Source organism: Lissotriton helveticus, chromosome 4_1, assembly GCF_964261635.1.
Source record: "Lissotriton helveticus chromosome 4_1, aLisHel1.1, whole genome shotgun sequence".
Taxonomy (NCBI): domain Eukaryota; kingdom Metazoa; phylum Chordata; class Amphibia; order Caudata; family Salamandridae; genus Lissotriton; species Lissotriton helveticus.
In genome coordinates, this window is record NC_136063.1 from 70,834,018 (window position 1) to 70,851,464 (window position 17,447).

Consider the following 17,447-nt stretch of genomic DNA (forward strand, 5'->3'; position numbering starts at 1 on the left):
CACAGCCCTCACAGCCCAAAAAACTCTCACAGACCACACAGCTCCCACAGCCCACACAGACCACACAGCTCTCACAGCCCACACAGGTCTACCAGCCCACACAGCTCTCACAGCTCTCACAGCCCACACAGCCCACACACTCTCACAGCCCACACAGCTCTCACAGCCCACACAGCTCACACAGCTGTCACAGCTCTCAGAGCCCACACAGCTCTCACAACCCACACAACTCACACAGCCCTTACAGCCCACACAGCTCATATCCCACACAGCTCTCACTGCTCTCACAGCCCATACAGCTCTCAAAGCCCACACAGCTCTCACAGCCCACTCAGCTCTCACAGCCCACAGAGCTCTCACAGCTCACCCAGCCCACACAGCTCACACAGTTCACAGCCCACACAGCTCTCACAGCCCACACAGCTCTCACACCTCACACAGCTCACATCCCACACAGCTCTCACAGCTCTCACAGCCCACACAGCTCTCACAGCCCACACAGCTCTCACAGCTCCCACAGCCCACAGAGCACACACTCTCACAGCCCACACAGCTCTCACAGCCCACACAGCTCTCACAGCCGACACAGCTCTCACAGCCCACAGAGCTCTCACAGCTCACACAGCCCTCACAGCCCACACAGCTCACATCCCACAGAGCTCTCACAGCCCATACAGCTCTCACAGCTCTCACAGCCCACACAGCTCTCACAGCACACACAGCTCTTACAGCGCACACAGCTCTCACAGGACTCACAGCCCTCACAGCCCACACAGCCCTCAGAGCCCTCACAGCCCACAAAACTCTCACAGCCCACACAGCTCTCACAGCCCACACAGCCCACACGGCTCTCACAGCCCACACAGCTCTCACAGCCCACACAGCTCTCACAGCTCTCACAGCCCATACACCCCAAACTCTCACAGCCCACACAGCTCTCACAGCCCGCACAGCTCTCACAGCCCACACAGCTGTCACAGCTCTTACAGCCCACTCAGCCCACACAGCTCTCACAACCCACACAGCTCTCACAGCTCACACAGCCCTCACAGCCCACACAGCTCATATCCCACACAGCTCTCACAGCTCTCACAGACCATATAGCTCTCACAGCCCACACAGCTCTCACAGCCCACACAGCTCTCACAGCCCACACAGCTCACATCCCACAGAGCTCTCACAGCTCACACAGCTTACAGCCCACACAACTCTCACACCTCACACAGCTCACATCCCACACACCGCTCACAGCTCTCACAGCCCATACAGCTCTCACAGCCCACACAGCTCTCACAGCCCACACAGCTCTCACAGCTCTCACAGCCCACACAGCCCACACGCTCCCAGCCCACACAGCTCTCACAGCCCACACAGCTCTCACAGCCCACACAGCTCTCACAGCCCACACAGCTCACACAGCCCTCACAGCCCACACAGCTCACATCCCACAGAGCTCTCACAGCTCTCACAGCCCATACAGCTCTCACAGCTCTCACAGCCCACACAGCTCTCACAGCACACACAGCTCTCACAGCCCACACAGCTCTCACAGGCCTCACAGCCCTCACAGCCCACACAGCCCACACAGCCCTCACAGCCCACAAAACTCTCACAGCCCACACAGCTCTCACAGCCCATACAGCCCACACAGCTCTCACAGCCCACACAGCTCTCACAGCCCACACAGCTCTCACAGCTCTCACAGCCCACACACCCCACACTCTCACAGCCCACTCTGCTCTCACAACCCGCACAGCTCCCACAGCCCACACAGCTGTTACAGCTCTCACAGCCCACACAGCTCTCACAACCCACACAGCTCACACAGCCCTTACAGCCCACACAGCTCATATCCCACACAGCTCTCACAGCTCTCACAGCCCACACAGCTCTCACAGCCCACACAGCTCTCACAGCCCACAGAGCTCTCACAGCTCTCACAGCCCACACAGCTCACAGCCTACACAGCTCACAGCCCACACAGCTCTCACAGCCCCCACAGCTCTCACACCTCACACTGCTCACATCCCACACAGCTCTCACAGCTCTCACAGCCCATACAGCTCTCACAGCCCACACAGCTCTCACAGCCCACACAGCTCTCACAGCCCACACAGCCCACACTCTCACAGCCCACACAGCTCTCACAGCCCACACAGCTCTCACAGCCCACATAGCTCTCACAGCTCACACAGCCCACACAGCTCACATCCCACAAGGCTCTCACAGCTCTCACAGCCCATACACCTCTCACAGCCCACACAACTCTCACAGCACACACAGCTCTCACAGCCCACACAGCTCTCCCATGCTCACAGCCCTCACAGCCCACACAGCCCTCACAGCCCTCACAGCCCACAAAACGTTCACAGCCCACACAGCTCTCACAGCCCACACAGCTCTCACAGCCCACACAGCTCACACAGCCCACACAGCTGTCACAGCTCTCAGAGCCCACACAGCTCTCACAACCCACACAACTCACACAGCCCTTACAGCCCACACAGCTCATATCCCACACAGCTCTCACTGCTCTCACAGCCCATACAGCTCTCAAAGCCCACACAGCTCTCACAGACCACACAGCTCTCACAGCCCACAGAGCTCTCACAGCTCACCCAGCCCACACAGCTCACACAGTTCACAGCCCACACAGCTCTCACAGCCCACACAGCTCTCACACCTCACACAGCTCACATCCCACACAGCTCTCACAGCTCTCACAGCCCACACAGCTCTCACAGCCCACACAGCTCTCACAGCTCCCACAGCCCACAGAGCACACACTCTCACAGCCCACACAGATCTCACAGCCCACACAGCTCTCACAGCCGACACAGCTCTCACAGCCCACAGAGCTCTCACAGCTCACACAGCCCTCACAGCCCACACAGCTCACATCCCACAGAGCTCTCACAGCCCATACAGCTCTCACAGCTCTCACAGCCCACACAGCTCTCACAGCACACACAGCTCTTACAGCGCACACAGCTCTCACAGGACTCACAGCCCTCACAGCCCTCAGAGCCCTCACAGCCCACAAAACTCTTACAGCCCACACAGCTCTCACAGCCCACACAGCCCACACGGCTCTCACAGCCCACACAGCTCTCACAGCCCACACAGCTCTCACAGCTCTCACAGCCCATACACCCCAAACTCTCACAGCCCACACAGCTCTCACAGCCCGCACAGCCCACACAGCTGTCACAGCTCTTACAGCCCACTCAGCCCACACAGCTCTCACAACCCACACAGCTCTCACAGCTCACACAGCCCTCACAGCCCACACAGCTCATATCCCACACAGCTCTCACAGCTCTCACAGACCATATAGCTCTCACAGCCCACACAGCTCTCACAGCCCACACAGCTCTCACAGCCCACACAGCTCTCACATCCCACAGAGCTCTCACAGCTCACACAGCTTACAGCCCACACAACTCTCACACCTCACACAGCTCACATCCCACACACCGCTCACAGCTCTCACAGCCCATACAGCTCTCACAGCCCACACAGCTCTCACAGCCCACACAGCTCTCACAGCTCTCACAGCCCACACAGCCCACACGCTCCCAGCCCACACAGCTCTCACAGCCCACACAGCTCTCACAGCCCACACAGCTCTCACAGCCCACACAGCTCACACAGCCCTCACAGCCCACACAGCTCACATCCCACAGAGCTCTCACAGCTCTCACAGCCCATACAGCTCTCACAGCTCTCACAGCCCACACAGCTCTCACAGCACACACAGCTCTCACAGCCCACACAGCTCTCACAGGCCTCACAGCCCTCACAGCCCACACAGCCCACACAGCCCTCACAGCCCACAAAACTCTCACAGCCCACACAGCTCTCACAGCCCATACAGCCCACACAGCTCTCACAGCCCACACAGCTCTCACAGCCCACACAGCTCTCACAGCTCTCACAGCCCACACACCCCACACTCTCACAGCCCACTCTGCTCTCACAACCCGCACAGCTCCCACAGCCCACACAGCTGTTACAGCTCTCACAGCCCACACGGCTCTCACAACCCACACAGCTCACACAGCCCTTACAGCCCACACAGCTCATATCCCACACAGCTCTCACAGCTCTCACAGCCCACACAGCTCTCACAGCCCACACAGCTCTCACAGCCCACAGAGCTCTCACAGCTCTCACAGCCCACACAGCTCACAGCCTACACAGCTCACAGCCCACACAGCTCTCACAGCCCCCACAGCTCTCACACCTCACACTGCTCACATCCCACACAGCTCTCACAGCTCTCACAGCCCATACAGCTCTCACAGCCCACACAGCTCTCACAGCCCACACAGCTCTCACAGCCCACACAGCCCACACTCTCACAGCCCACACAGCTCTCACAGCCCACACAGCTCTCACAGCCCACATAGCTCTCACAGCTCACACAGCCCACACAGCTCACATCCCACAAGGCTCTCACAGCTCTCACAGCCCATACAGCTCTCACAGCTCTCACAGCCCACACAACTCTCACAGCACACACAGCTCTCACAGCCCACACAGCTCTACCATGCTCACAGCCCTCACAGCCCACACAGCCCTCACAGCCCTCACAGCCCACAAAACGTTCACAGCCCACACAGCTCTCACAGCCCACACAGCTCTCACAGCCCACACAGCTCTCACAGCCCACACAGCTCTCACAGCTCTCACATGCCACACTCTCACATCCCACACAGCTCTCACAGCCCTCACGACTATCACAGCCCACACAGCTGGCACAACTCTCACAGCCCACACAGCTCTCACAACCCACACAGCTCTCACAGCTCACACAGCCCTCAAAGCCCACACAGCTCACATCCCACACAGCTCTCACAGCCCATACAGCTCTCACAGCCCACACAGCTCTCACAGCCCACACAGCTCTCACAGCCCACAAAGCCCACACAGCTCTCCCAGCTCACACAGCTCTCACAGCTCACACAGCTCTCACAGCCCACACAGCTGTCACAACTCTCACAGCCCACACAGCTCTCACAACCCACACAGCTCTCACAGCTCACACAGCCCTCAAAGCCCACACAGCTCACATCCCACACAGCTCTCACAGCCCATACAGCTCTCACAGCCCACACAGCTCTCACAGCCCACACAGCTCTCACAGCCCACAAAGCCCACACAGCTCTCCCAGCTCACACAGCTCTCACAGCCCACAGAGGTCACACAGCTCTCACAGCCCCCACTGCTCTCACACCTCACACAGCTCACATCCCACACAGCTCTCACAGCTCTCACAGCTCTCACAGCCCACACAGCTCTCACAGCACACACAGCTCTCACAGCCCACACAGCTCTCACAGCCCTCACAGCCCTCACAGCCCACACAGCCCACACAGCCCTCACAGCCCTCACATCCCACAAAACTCTCACAGACCACACAGCTCTCACAGCTCACACAGCCCACACAGCTCTCACAGCCCACACAGCTCTCACAGCTCTCACAGCCCACACAGCTCTCACAGCCCACACAGCTCTCACAGCCCTCACAGCCCACACAGCCCTCATAGCTCACACAGCCCTGACAGCCCTCACAGCCCACGCAGCTTGCACAGCCCACACAGCTCACACAGCCCACACAGCTCTCACAGCCCACAAAGCCCTTACAGCCCTCACAGCCTACACAGATCACATCCCACACAGCACTCACAGCTCTCACAGCCCATGCAGCTATCACAGCCCATACAGCTATCACAGCCCATACAGCTATCACAGCCCACACAGCTCTCACAGCCCACGCAGCTCACAGTCCACACAGCTTTCACAGGCCTCACAGCCCTCACAGCCCACACAGCTCTCACAGCCCACACAGCTCTCACAGCCCACACAGCTCTCACAGCTCACGCAGCCCTCACAGCCCTCACAGCTCACATCCCACAGAGCTCTCACAGCTCTCACAGCCAATACAGCTCTCACAGCCCACACAGCTCCCACAGCATACACAACCCTCACAGCCCACACAGCTCTCACATGCCTCACACCACTCACAGCCCTCACAGCCCACACAGCCCACACAGCCCTCACAGCCCGCAAAACTTGTACAGCCCACATAGCTCTCACAGCCCACACAGCCCACACAGCTCTCACAGCCCACACAGCTCTCACAGCCCACACAGCTCTCACAGCTCTCACAGCCCACACACCCCACACTCTCACAGCCCACACAGCTCTCCCAGCCCGCACAGCTCTCACAGCCCACACAGCTGCCACAGCTCTCATAGCCCACACAGCTCTCACAACCCACACAGCTCACACAGCTCACACAGCCCTCACAACCCACACAGCTCATATCCTACACAGCTCTCACAGTTCTCACAGCCCATACAGCTCTCACAGCCCACACAGCTCTCACAGCCCACACAGCTCTCACAGCCCACAGAGCTCTCACAGCTCTCCCAGCCCACACAGCTCTCACAGCTCTCACAGCCCACACACCCCACACTTCCACAGCCCACACAGCTCTCACAGCCCGTACAGCTCTCACATCCCACACAGCTGTCACAGCTCTCACAGCCCACACAGCCCACACAGCTCTCACAACCCACACAGCTCACACAGCCCTTACAGCCCACACAGCTCATATCCCACACAGCTCTCACAGCTCTCACAGCCCATACAGCTCTCACAGCCCACACTGCTCTCACAGCCCACACAGCTTTCACAGCCCACACAGCCCACACTCTCCCAGCCCACACAACTCTCACAGCCCACACAGCTCTCACAGCCCACACAGCTCTCACAGCTCACACAACCCTCACAGCCCACACAGCTCACATCCCACAGAGCTCTCACAGCTCTCACAGCCCATACAGCTCTCACAGCTCTCACAGCCCACACAGCTTTCACAGCTTTCACAGCTCTCACAGCCCACACAGCTCTCACAGGCCTCACAGCCCTCACATCCCACACAGCCCTCACAGCCCTCACAGCCCAAAAAACACTCACAGCCCACACAGCTCTCACAGCCCACACAGCCCACACAGCTCTCACAGCCCACACAGCTCTCACAGCTCACACAGCTCTCACAGCTCTCACAGCCCACACACCCCACACTTCCACAGCCCACACAGCTCTCACAGCTCGTACAGCTCTCACAGCCCACACAGCTGTCAGAGCTCTCACAGCCCACACAGCCCACACAGCTCTCACAACCCACACAGCTCACACAGCCCTTACAGCCCACACAGCTCATATACCACACAGCTCTCACAGCCCATACAGCTCTCACAGCCCACACTGCTCTCACAGCCCACACAGCTCTCACAGCCCACAGAGCTCTCACAGCTCTCACACCCCACACAGCTCACAGCCCACACAGCTCACACAGCTCTCACAGCCCCCACTGCTCTCACACCTCACACAGCTCACATTCCACACAGCTCTCACAGCTCTCACAGCTCTCACAGCCCACACAGCTCTCACAGCACACACAGCTCTCACAGCCCACACAGCTCTCACAGCCCTCACAGCCCACACAGCCCACACAGCCCTCACAGCCCTCACATCCCACAAAACTCTCACAGACCACACATCTCCCACAGCCCACACAGACCACACAGCTCTCACAGCCCACACAGGTCTACCAGCCCACACAGCTCTCCCAGCTCTCACAGCCCACACACCCCACACTCTCACAGCACACACAGCTCTCACAGCCCACACAGCTCACACAGCCCACACAGCTGTCACAGCTGTCACAGCCCACACAGCCCACACAGCTCTCACAACCCACACAGCTCACACAGCCCTTACAGCCCACACAGCTCATATCCCACACAGCTCTCACCGCTCTCACAGCCTATACAGCTCTCACAGCCCACACAGGTCTCACAGCCCACACAGCTCTCACAGCCCACAGAGCTCTCACAGCTCTCACAGCCCACACAGCTCTCACAGCCCACACACCCTACACTTCCACAGCCCAAACAGCTCTCACAGCCCGTACAGCTCTCACAGCCCACACACCTGTCACAGCTCTCACAGCCCACACAGCCCGCACAGCTCTCACAACCCACACAGCTCACACAGCCCTTACAGCCCACACAGCTCATATCCCACACAGCTCTCACAGCTCTCACAGCCCATACAGCTCTCACAGCCCACACTGCTCTCACAGCCCACACAGCTCTCACAGCCCACAGAGCTCTCACAGCTCTCACAGCCCACACAGCTCACAGCCCACACAGCTCTCATAGCCCCCACTGCTCTCACACCTCACACAGCTCACATCCCACACAGCTCTCACAGCTCTCACAGCTCTCACAGCCCACACAGCTCTCACAGCACACACAGCTCTCACAGCCCACACAGCTCTCACAGGCCTCACAGCCCACACAGCCCTCACAGCCCTCACAGCCCAAAAAACTCTCACAGACCACACAGCTCCCACAGCCCACACAGACCACACAGCTCTCACAGCCCACACAGGTCTACCAGCCCACACAGCTCTCACAGCTCTCACAGCCCACACACCCCACACTCTCACAGCCCACACAGCTCTCACAGCCCGCACAGCTCACACAGCCCACACAGCTGTCACAGCTCTCAGAGCCCACACAGCTCTCACAACCCACACAGCTCACACAGCCCTTACAGCCCACACAGCTCATATCCCACACAGCTCTCACTGCTCTCACAGCCCATACAGCTCTCAAAGCCCACACAGCTCTCACAGCCCACACAGCTCTCACAGCCCACAGAGCTCTCACAGCTCTCCCAGCCCACACAGCTCACACAGTTCACAGCCCACACAGCTCTCACAGCCCACACAGCTCTCACACCTCACACAGCTCACATCCCACACAGCTCTCACAGCTCTCACAGCCCACACAGCTCTCACAGCCCACACAGCTCTCACAGCTCCCACAGCCCACAGAGCCCACATTCTCACAGCCCACACAGCTCTCACAGCCCACACAGCTCTCACAGCCCACACAGCTCTCACAGCCCACAGAGCTCTCACAGCTCACACAGCCCTCACATCCCACACAGCTCACATCCCACAGAGCTCTCACAGCCCATACAGCTCTCACAGCTCTCACAGCCCACACAGCTCTCACAGCACACACAGCTCTTACAGCCCACACAGCTCTCACAGGACTCACAGCCCTCACAGCCCACACAGCCCTCAGAGCCCTCACAGCCCACAAAACTCTCACAGCCCACACAGCTCTCACAGCCCACACAGCCCACACAGCTCTCACAGCCCACACAGCTCTCACAGCCCACACAGCTCTCACAGCTCTCACAGCCCATACACCCCACACTCTCACAGCCCACACAGCTCTCACAGCCCGCACAGCTCTCACAGCCCACACAGCTGTCACAGCTCTCACAGCCCACTCAGCCCACACAGCTCTCACAACCCACACAGCTCTCACAGCTCACACAGCCCTCACAGCCCACACAGCTCATATCCCACACAGCTCTCACAGCTCTCACAGACCATATAGCTCTCACAGCCCACACCGCTCTCACAGCCCACACCGCTCTCACAGCCCACACAGCTCTCACAGCCCACACAGCTCTCACATCCCACAGAGCTCTCACAGCTCACACTGTGTTAGACACGGCCTCGTGGCGTGGTCCGACCCCGTCCGCATGGAGGGCCCAGGACGACATCGGCCCTCCATTTACCTACTATCGACCCCCCTGACGCGCACATTCGTGAACCATCGGCGCGAGCAGCCTCCCCTGCCACCTACAGCTCTCCCCCTCCCTGGTACTCCGGCAGAACCTGCTCGCCAACGCTGCCAGCCTGGCACCCTGACCAGGCCACCCTTTCCGGCCCGACTCCATCTTGGGACCCTCACGCCCCGAACACGTGGCCGCAGCCATCCCGGGCCCGGCCCCAGCGAAGCCCAGACATTGAGGCACCAGGATCCTCCTAGGTGGTAAAGTGGCCACTCGACCAGATCCCGGAGGAGGAGAGTCTCGATGGGCCTTCCACCGCCCCCGGACGCCTGGTATCGATCGCTCTCCCGGCTCCCCGGGCACTGGCTCCGCCCCCCTGCTGGGTGTCTGGACACCTTCATCCCGGCCCCTCTGACCCCCAGGCGCGAGGGTCCGGACATCAAAGCCCTCCAGTCCTATATCTGGGCCAGCCCCGGATCAAGACAGCAGTTGTATCTGGAGTGGAAGCCCTGCTGACCTCGTCGCGGCTGATCCTGATCTGAACTCTTGCACCTAGAACTATCTTCGAGGCCCTGCTGACGCTGTCGCGGCCTGACCAAGCTGAACCACCTTCGAGGCCCTGCTGACGCTGTCGCGGCCTGACCAAGCTGAACCACCTTCGAGGCCCTGCTGACGCTGTCGCGGCCTGACCAAGGTGAACCACCTTCGAGGCCCTGCTGACGCTGTCGTGGCCTGACCAAGCTGAACCCCCTTCGAGGCCCTGCTGACGCTGTCGCGGCCTGACCAAGCTGAACCACCTTCGAGGCCCTGCTGACGCTGTCGCGGCCTGACCAAGCTGAACCACCTTCGAGGCCCTGCTGACGCTGTCGCGGCCTGACCAAGCTGAACCACCTTCGAGGCCCTGCTGATGCTGTCGCGGCCTGACCAAGCTGAACCCCCTTCGAGGCCCTGCTGACGCTGTCGCGGCCTGACCAAGCTGAACCACCTTCGAGGCCCTGCTGACGCTGTCGCAGCCTGTCCAAGCTGAACTATCTCCGAGGCCCTGCTGACGCTGTCGCGGCCTGAACCCTTGAACTATCCACGCACCAGTGGGTGCCAAGACTGTCCCGCTACCCCCTTTCCCCGAGACCACGACATTACGGATCCCTCGATCCTTGCCGCTACCCTGCCAAGAACTTGCTTTGATCACTTATATAAAGATTTGTGTGAATATCCTTCCTGTGTGATGTCTATCTGTAAGTAGTGTGATTGCTCTGCTGGTACGATTGGAGGAGTGGAGCCTCGCCAAGGAGGCCTCCCCACGGCGCTCGGCCTATTTCCTAGAGAGAGGTGGGACTCGGGCGGACAGTCAGACACCTTCTGTCTCCCCTGGGGTCGCCTTTCCAACACACAGCTTACAGCCCACACACCTCTCACAGCTCTCACAGCCCGTACAGCTCTCACAGCCCACACAGCTCTCACAGCCCACACAGCTCTCACAGCTCTCACAGCCCACACAGCCCACACGCTCCCAGCCCACACAGCTCTCACAGCCCACACAGCTCTCACAGCCCACACAGCTCACACAGCCCTCACAGCCCACACAGCTCACATCCCACAGAGCTCTCACAGCTCTCACAGCCCATACAGCTCTCACAGCTCTCACAGCCCACACAGCTCTCACAGCACACACAGCTCTCACAGCCCACACAGCTCTCACAGGCCTCACAGCCCTCACAGCCCACACAGCCCTCACAGCCCACAAAACTCTCACAGCCCACACAGCTCTCACAGCCCATACAGCCCACACAGCTCTCACAGCCCACACAGCTCTCACAGCCCACACAGCTCTCACAGCTCTCACAGCCCACACACCCCACACTCTCACAGCCCACTCTGCTCTCACAACCCGCACAGCTCCCACAGCCCACACAGCTGTTACAGCTCTCACAGCCCACACAGCTCTCACAACCCACACAGCTCACACAGCCCTTACAGCCCACACAGCTCATATCCCACACAGCTCTCACAGCTCTCACAGCCCACACAGCTCTCACAGCCCACACAGCTCTCACAGCCCACAGAGCTCTCACAGCTCTCACAGCCCACACAGCTCACAGCCCACACAGCTCACAGCCCACACAGCTCTCACAGCCCCCACAGCTCTCACACCTCACACTGCTCACATCCCACACAGCTCTCACAGCTCTCACAGCCCATACAGCTCTCACAGCCCACACAGCTCTCACAGCCCACACAGCTCTCACAGCCCACACAGCCCACACTCTCACAGCCCACACAGCTCTCACAGCCCACACAGCTCTCACAGCCCACATAGCTCTCACAGCTCACACAGCCCACACAGCTCACATCCCACAAGGCTCTCACAGCTCTCACAGCCCATACAGCTCTCACAGCCCACACAACTCTCACAGCACACACAGCTCTCACAGCCCACACAGCTCTCACATGCTCACAGCCCTCACAGCCCACACAGCCCTCACAGCCCACAAAACGTTCACAGCCCACACAGCTCTCACAGCCCACACAGCTCTCACAGCCCACACAGCTCTCACAGCCCACACAGCTCTCACAGCTCTCACATCCCACACTCTCACATCCCACACAGCTCTCACAGCCCACACGACTATCACAGCCCACACAGCTGTCACAACTCTCACAGCCCACACAGCTCTCACAACCCAAACAGCTCTCACAGCTCACACAGCCCTCAAAGCCCACACAGCTCACATCCCACACAGCTCTCACAGCCCATACAGCTCTCACAGCCCACACAGCTCTCACAGCCCACACAGCTCTCACAGCTCACAAAGCCCACACAGCTCTCCCAGCTCACACAGCTCTCACAGCCCACAGAGGTCTCACAGCTCTCACAGCCCACACAGCTCACAGCCCACACAGCTCACTGATCACACATCTCTCACATCCCACACAGCTCTCACAGCTCACACAGCTCTCACAGCTCACACAGCCCACACAGCTCTCACAGCCCACACAGCTCTCACAGCTCTCACAGCCCTCACAGCCCACACAGCCCTCATAGCTCACACAGCCCTCACAGCCCACGCAGCTTGCACAGCCCACACAGCTCGCACAGCCCACACAGCTCTCACAGCCCACAAAGCCCTTACAGCCCTCAGAGCCTACACAGATCACATCCCACACAGCACTCACAGCTCTCACAGCCCATACAGCTATCACAGCCCATACAGCTATCACAGCCCATACAGCTATCACAGCCCACACAGCTCTCACAGCCCACGCAGCTCACAGTCCACACAGCTTTCACAGGCCTCACAGCCCTCACAGCCCTCACAGCTCTCACAGCCCACGCAGCTCTCACAGCCCACAGAGCTCTCACAGCTCACACAGCCCTCACAGCCCACACAGCTCACATCCCACAGAGCTCTCACAGCTCTCACAGCCAATACAGCTCTCACAGCTCTCACAGCCCACACAGCTCCCACAGCATACACAGCCCTCACAGCCCACACAGCTCTTTCATGCCTCACAGCCCTCACAGCCCTCACAGCCCACACAGCTCTCACAGCCCACACAGCTCTCACAGCCCACAGAGCTCTCACAGCTCTCACAGCCCACACAGCTCACAGCCCACACAGCTCACAGCCCACACAGCTCTCACAGCCCCCACAGCTCTCACACCTCACACTGCTCACATCCCACACAGCTCTCACAGCTCTCACAGCCCATACAGCTCTCACAGCCCACACAGCTCTCACAGCCCACACAGCGCTCACAGCCCACACAGCCCACACTCTCACAGCCCACACAGCTCTCACAGCCCACACAGCTCTCACAGCCCACATAGCTCTCACAGCTCACACAGCCCACACAGCTCACATCCCACAAGGCTCTCACAGCTCTCACAGCCCATACAGCTCTCACAGCCCACACAACTCTCACAGCACACACAGCTCTCACAGCCCACACAGCTCTCACATGCTCACAGCCCTCACAGCCCACACAGCCCTCACAGCCCACAAAACGTTCACAGCCCACACAGCTCTCACAGCCCACACAGCTCTCACAGCCCACACAGCTCTCACAGCCCACACAGCTCTCACAGCTCTCACATCCCACACTCTCACATCCCACACAGCTCTCACAGCCCGCACGACTATCACAGCCCACACAGCTGTCACAACTCTCACAGCCCACACAGCTCTCACAACCCAAACAGCTCTCACAGCTCACACAGCCCTCAAAGCCCACACAGCTCACATCCCACACAGCTCTCACAGCCCATACAGCTCTCACAGCCCACACAGCTCTCACAGCCCACACAGCTCTCACAGCTCACAACGCCCACACAGCTCTCCCAGCTCACACAGCTCTCACAGCCCACAGAGGTCTCACAGCTCTCACAGCCCACACAGCTCACAGCCCACACAGCTCACTGATCACAAAACTCTCACAGCCCACACAGCTCTCAGAGCCCATACAGCCCACACAGCTCTCACAGCCCACACAGCTCTCACAGCCCACACAGCTCTCACAGCTCTCACAGCCCACACACCCCACACTCTCACAGCCCACTCTGCTCTCACAACCCGCACAGCTCCCACAGCCCACACAGCTGTTACAGCTCTCACAGCCCACACAGCTCTCACAACCCACACAGCTCACACAGCCCTTACAGCCCACACAGCTCATATCCCACACAGCTCTCACAGCTCTCACAGCCCACACAGCTCTCACAGCCCACAGAGCTCTCACAGCTCTCACAGCCCACACAGCTCACAGCCCACACAGCTCACAGCCCACACAGCTCTCACAGCCCCCACAGCTCTCACACCTCACACTGCTCACATCCCACACAGCTCTCACAGCTCTCACAGCCCATACAGCTCTCACAGCCCACACAGCTCTCACAGCCCACACAGCTCTCACAGCCCACACAGCCCACACTCTCACAGCCCACACAGCTCTCACAGCCCACACAGCTCTCACAGCCCACATAGCTCTCACAGCTCACACAGCCCACACAGCTCACATCCCACAAGGCTCTCACAGCTCTCACAGCCCATACAGCTCTCACAGCCCACACAACTCTCACAGCACACACAGCTCTCACAGCCCACACAGCTCTCACATGCTCACAGCCCTCACAGCCCACACAGCCCTCACAGCCCACAAAACGTTCACAGCCCACACAGCTCTCACAGCCCACACAGCTCTCAATCCCACACAGCTCTCACAGCCCACACAGCTCTCACAGCTCTCACATCCCACACTCTCACATCCCACACAGCTCTCACAGCCCGCACGACTATCACAGCCCACACAGCTGTCACAACTCTCACAGCCCACACAGCTCTCACAACCCAAACAGCTCTCACAGCTCACACAGCCCTCAAAGCCCACACAGCTCACATCCCACACAGCTCTCACAGCCCATACAGCTCTCACAGCCCACACAGCTCTCACAGCCCACACAGCTCTCACAGCTCACAAAGCCCACACAGCTCTCCCAGCTCACACAGCTCTCACAGCCCACAGAGGTCTCACAGCTCTCACAGCCCACACAGCTCACAGCCCACACAGCTCACTGATCACACATCTCTCACATCCCACACAGCTCTCACAGCTCACACAGCCCCCACAGCTCTCACAGCCCACACAGCTCTCACAGCTCTCACAGCCCACACAGCTCTCACAGCCCACACAGCTCTCACAGCCCTCACAGCCCACACAGCCCTCATAGCTCACACAGCCCTCACAGCCCACGCAGCTTGCACAGCCCACACAGCTCGCACAGCCCACACAGCTCTCACAGCCCACAAAGCCCTTACAGCCCTCAGAGCCTACACAGATCACATCCCACACAGCACTCACAGCTCTCACAGCCCATACAGCTATCACAGCCCATACAGCTATCACAGCCCATACAGCTATCACAGCCCACACAGCTCTCACAGCCCACGCAGCTCACAGTCCACACAGCTTTCACAGGCCTCACAGCCCTCACAGCCCTCACAGCTCTCACAGCCCACGCAGCTCTCACAGCCCACAGAGCTCTCACAGCTCACACAGCCCTCACAGCCCACACAGCTCACATCCCACCGAGCTCTCACAGCTCTCACAGCCAATACAGCTCTCACAGCTCTCACACAGCTCCCACAGCATACACAGCCCTCACAGCCCACACAGCTCTTCCATGCCTCACAGCCCTCACAGCCCTCACAGCCCACACAGCCCACATAGCCCTCACAGCCCACAAAACTTGTACAGCCCACACATCTCTCACAGCTCTCACAGCCCACACACCCCACACTCTCACAGCCCACACAGCTCTCCCAGCCCGCACAGCTCTCACAGCCCACACAGCTGCCACAGCTCTCATAGCCCACACAGCTCTCACAACCCACACAGCTCACACAGCTCACAGAGCCCTCACAACCCACACAGCTCATATCATACACAGCTCTCACAGTTCTCACAGCCCATACAGCTCTCACAGCCCACACAGCTCTCACAGCCCACACAGCTCTCACAGCCCTCAGAGCTCTCACAGCTCTCCCAGCCCACACAGCTCACAGCCCACACAGTTCACAGCCCACTCAGCTCTCACAGCCCACACAGCTCTCACACCTCACACAGCTCACATCCCACACAGCTCTCACAGCTCTCACAGCCCACACAGCTCTCACAGCTCCCATAGCCCAAACAGCCCACACTCTCACAGCCCACACAGCTCTCACAGCCCACACAGCTCTCACAGCCCAAAGAGCTCTCACAGCTCACACCCCACACAGCTCACATCCCACAGAGCTCTCACAGCTCTCACAGCCCATACAGCTCTCACAGCTCTCACAGCCCACAGAGCTCTCACAGCACACACAGCTCTTACAGCCCACACAGCTCTCACAAGCCTCACAGCCCTCACAGCCCTCACAGCCCACAACACTCTCACAGCCCACACAGCTCTCACAGCCCACACATCCCACACAGCTCTCATAGCCCACACAGCTCTCACAGCTCTCACAGCCCAAACACCCCACACTCTCACAGCCCACACAGCTCTCACAGCCCGCACAGCTCTCACAGCCCACACAGCTGTCGCAGCTCTCACAGCCCACACAGCCCACACAGCTCTGACAACCCACACAGCTCTCACAGCTCACACAGCCCTCACAGCTCACACAGCCCTCACAGCCCACACAGCTCATATCCCACACAGCTCTCACAGCTCTCACAACCCATACAACTCTCACAGCCCACACAGCTCTCACAGCCCACACAGCTCTCACAGCCCACACAGCTCACACAGCCCACACAGCTGTCACAGCTGTCACAGCCCACACAGCCCACACAGCTCTCACAACCCACACAGCTCACACAGCCCTTACAGCCCACACAGCTTATATCCCACACAGCTCTCACCGCTCTCACAGCCTATACAGCTCTCACAGCCCACACAGGTCTCACAGCCCACACAGCTCTCACAGCTCACAGAGCTCTCACAGCTCTCACAGCCCACACAGCTCTCACAGCCCACACACCCCACACTTCCACAGCCCACACAGCTCTGACAGCCCGTACAGCTCTCACAGCCCACACACCTGTCACAGCTCTCACAGCCCACACAGCCCGCACAGCTCTCACAACCCACACAGCTCACACAGCCCTTACAGCCCACACAGCTCATATCCCACACAGCTCTCACAGCTCTCACAGCCCATACAGCTCTCACAGCCCACACTGCTCTCACAGCCCACACAGCTCTCACAGCCCACAGAGCTCTCACAGCT